Here is a 4,556-nt window from a genome sequence, read left to right on the forward strand (position 1 = left end):
ACGAGGAACAAATGAAAGGAATTTACGATTCCGTTTCTACCTATAAATTTATGTTTAAAGAGAAGTGACCTAGCAATCAAACTTCCTTGGTATCATATACCGCTTGAGGTTCTTACTTCGGTAATAACTCAAATAATGGAAGCTAGGATACACTAATGACCTACAAGTGGGAAATGAAGCATGGCAATGCTACATTAGTTGTAGGGTCATCTAGTTTGTTTTAAGTCCTTTCAAAGGCTGGAACTTAATGGCTATTTTGTTCCATAATCAGCATACCTAAATTTCTGCTTCAAACACAGAAAGACTCACATTCAGAAGAACAAAAACAATGCTTGTTTGTTTGTTTATTTGAATGAAATGGTCAATTACTGGTTGAGTCAATATGCTTGATTAAAACAAACAACTCTTTAAAGAACTTTACTAGGTTCAAATCAAACCCTTGATTTGAGTTCCATTAAATCTTTGGCATTGTTGCTTAGACCATATCAACAAGTTAACATTCATAAGCTCTATTTTGATGGACTTTTGAAAGTTGGTTGATTTCTAGATCAACTTAAGACAAGCTAGTCTTACTTATTGAAAGTAACAAAGAATATGAACTATTGTTAGAACGCCTAGACGATAGAGTTCAAAGCTAAAGAAAGGTTTTATGACTTTATTATTTCACATGGATTTGAGTGAATATAGGTTTATTTACTCAAATGTGATATAAGTTGAATCTGTTTGGCTAGTTCAAAGATTCAGAAGTATAAAATCCACTTGGCAAGAAATCATAAAGATCTAGGTTAGATCATGTTTATGATTACTTGAGACCAAATATGATCATCAATGACTGTGTGTTGTAATTTCACAATCTAGCTCCATAAGATATGGCATATCTACGTTGGAATGATCGAAGTCAATTAGTACTTGATTCGATCAATGATGAATCATAAAGACTTTTCCTATAATTTCTAAAAATGCTCAACTACCACCAAACTAAACCAAATTCGTCAAAGCTATTGAAAAGTAATTTCAGGATATCTTTTCAATTATATATATCTAAAGAGTTGCTAAACTCAGTGGGAGCTTAGTGTTTGTTATTCAACAAACTAAGGCCCAAGTCTAGATATATGTTTCATTGTGATTTATTCAAATGAGACACAAGGGTATTGTTTCTACCACGAATTTTTGAGAACATAATGTTTGTTTGCTCGAAATAATGTCCTTTTGGAGATTCGTTTCCAAAATGACAAGTGGGAGAAAATAGACCTCGAAAGTCTTCGAGACGAACAACAAACATAAACGGACATTCCGGAGGCTTTTCGAAGTGCTTCAGAAAATCCGAACTTATTCTTTAAGGACTTTAGAAGTGGCTTTAAAGAATAGACATCTCTTAGAAGACTTTACAAGTGCTTCAAGGAGAACAGAATATTCAAAGGACTTTCAAGTGGCTATTGATATTCTAATGTTTGATGTTCTATACCCAAGTAGGCATAGAATTCAAGTCACTGAAACTATGAGATTCTTCTATTAGATAGTAAAGAAACATAGAGATCAGGTCAATGAAACTATGAGATTCTTCTATTAAATAGTGAAGAAACCTACAACTTGCAGTCAAACTATTATCATGTAGATTAATGAGTTTGTGACTTGTAAGAAAGCTATGACGAAACCTAGATTCCCTAAAATGGTTAGAGGCCATATATAGACTCAAATGTTTTAAATGGTTAGAGGCCATAAAACATACTCAATGTTTTGATGACAAAATTGAAATTTTGTTGATTTGCAAGAATGGGTTCACACCTATTGGTTGCAAGTTTGTTTTAAGGATAAAAACCATCAAACATGGAATTGTGTTCACACACAAAGCTAGATTAGTTGCTAAAGGTTACAAGCAAATTCATGGTGTAAATTGTGTTGAAACCTCATGCATAATCGTAATGCTCAAGTCTATAATTCAAGCAATGATTGCATATTGGTACATATAGCAATTGGATGACAAAACGTATTCCTCAATCAAATGTTGGAATAAACTATGTACATGGTATGTCATAGGATTTGTGGATCCAAATAAATGCTTGAAAGAGAAAGCTAGCTTATAAAATCTAAGTACAGATTTAAGCAAGCAATTGGGAGTTGGAACTGTATTTTAGTGAAGCTAATAAGTATTTTAGTTTCATAAAATGTACATGATTCTTATAGATGTATAAGAAGTTTAGTGGGAGTACATAAAAACTTATTAGGTCCTATGTGTATCACACACATATCTCTCTATTGTGAAATAACATTCAAATGCTAATGACTTAGATTTGAAATTATTCATCAATGATGGACCATGGCGAAACTTAGTACATATTGGGTATTAAGATCTATTTACAAAGATCTTATAATATTGTTTTAGATTAAGTAATGGCATTTACTAAATCAAACACGAAAGTCTCCATTGGAGATATTCGACCCATGTGAATAAATCTAAGTAAAGAATGTTTGAACTATGTATAAGCATTTACTAAGTTAAACATCAAAGAGTCTAAATGAGATTCTTAACCTATATTATATGTCAAAGAATTTAGCTGGATTCAGTATCTACTAAAATTGAATGAGCTAAAGTTACATGAATAGAATTCAATTGGGAATTATTCTGCAAAAGAATTTATCATGTATGATATAATATGAGGATCGCCAAAAACGTATCGTATGACTTTAAGGCATGACGAACATATACCAATCTCTATTGATCTAAGTGAAGATCAACTAGATTGAGACCAAGAATACTTATGGTACTTGAAAAGGTACATAGGAATAGTTCTTGATTCAAGGAAATAAAGATACGCTAAATATTGATGCTACACGCATAAACACTGGCAAAGGATCAAGCAAGACCCTTTGGAGTTAACCATTGATAAGGACGAGCTATAGAGCATCGTGTTTTGAAATGGCAACATGGATTGGAGACCATGAGTTGTTGCGTGGAAAATTAAAATATTAATTTCTATGTTCTAAGATATAGTTGGAGAGTCTTCCACATATCTATGAACTGCTTGGATAGGTAAATCCAAACAAAGCATCACTAGCAACCTATGCAGTTGAAGTAAAAGTAATTATTGCCTAAGAAGCAATAAAACAGGGTTGTTTAAAGTTCTTCACTGAACTTGGGTAGATCACCTATCTGCTGGCTTGATGGTTCTTCATTGAAAAATGCGTGGAACCACTCTTGAAGCAAGAAAAACGTCTGCTAACTTAATGGTTCTTTATTGCAAAATGCGTAGAACCACTAATGTAGTAAGAAAGACTAGATCACATAATAAACAAACTCGAAAAGATCTTATCATCATATCTCAAAGAACATTCGATGAAAAGGATGTTAAGATTGGCAAAGCATGATAACTAAACCTATGCAACAAGTGAGAAGCAACACTCACATTGTCGCACTGGAAATCAAGCATAGCTTTGAATTCCATGAATTGTTTTAGAAAATGGGTTTGAGGCCCATGGTTGTAAAACATTGGGGTTGAACATTTATCATATATGAAATGTATTTTCATATTCCATTTAATCTTGGTTTAGTATTAAATGATGAGTCCCTTCAAATTTGACGAAATATTCAAGATAGACTGTCAGGACCAGTCCTGTGACTAAGAAATGTCTATCAAGTGAACTTGAATGTCAAAGGTTGAAAATGGTCCCTAGTCGGAGTTTTCTATAAAATTGGACGCATAGAAAACGTTAGACGACTAGAATGCAAGATGACTAGTAGTTCTGTTTCTTGAACTATGTGGACATGGCAATGTCATAATCATTTGCATAGATACTTACTTTGGGAAGACTAGTATCGGACAAGACCTATGAAAATTTACTGTAAGAGATGAAAGTCTGTCATAAGTAAATTTCATTAAATTATTAGACACTAAATCCTCAATACCTGAGTGATTTGAGATTACTTGTTTGAGAACTGGTTGCTTTGACGTTGACCAACCGTCGCACCGTAAAAGGAGGCTATAAAGGCAACGCTCAGGTAATCACCTATCAAACGAAGTCTAATCTCAAGATCGCAAGATTGGGATTGTCCTCCCATAAATCGGGAAGAGATGCTTAAAAGTTGTACAAGGCCACTCGGAGAGCTAGAAACTGTGAAATGCATGGCCGTGCTCGGATGAATCATAGGCTATGATTATCTGTTTATTTGATCAGTTGAACTCTGAAACCGAGGAACACCTCTGGACATAATAAGGATGACAACTCTTACCTTATGTTCAAGAGCAAGCATCGAGCGACAAAGGAATTAGGAAATGCACACTTGTCCCTAAGGACAAGTGGGAGACTGAAGGAAATAATGCCCTTGGTCCAAGTATGCATTCTATGTTAAGTCTAATAAATGCGGTTCAGTATTAATTAACAAGTTAATAATTCAGTGAGATCAAGTGAGATGAATGCCTAGCTAGAGGCCGCTTCAGTTCAAGTGGAATTAATGATATTAATCCACAGCTTACTCTTGACTGAACCCGTAGGGTCACACAAATAGTACGTAAACGGATCAAGTATTTAATGGCATTAAATACTCCATCTATGAATAT

This window comes from Spinacia oleracea, chromosome 2 (assembly GCF_020520425.1).
Source record: "Spinacia oleracea cultivar Varoflay chromosome 2, BTI_SOV_V1, whole genome shotgun sequence".
NCBI classification, from domain to species: Eukaryota; Viridiplantae; Streptophyta; class Magnoliopsida; order Caryophyllales; family Amaranthaceae; genus Spinacia; species Spinacia oleracea.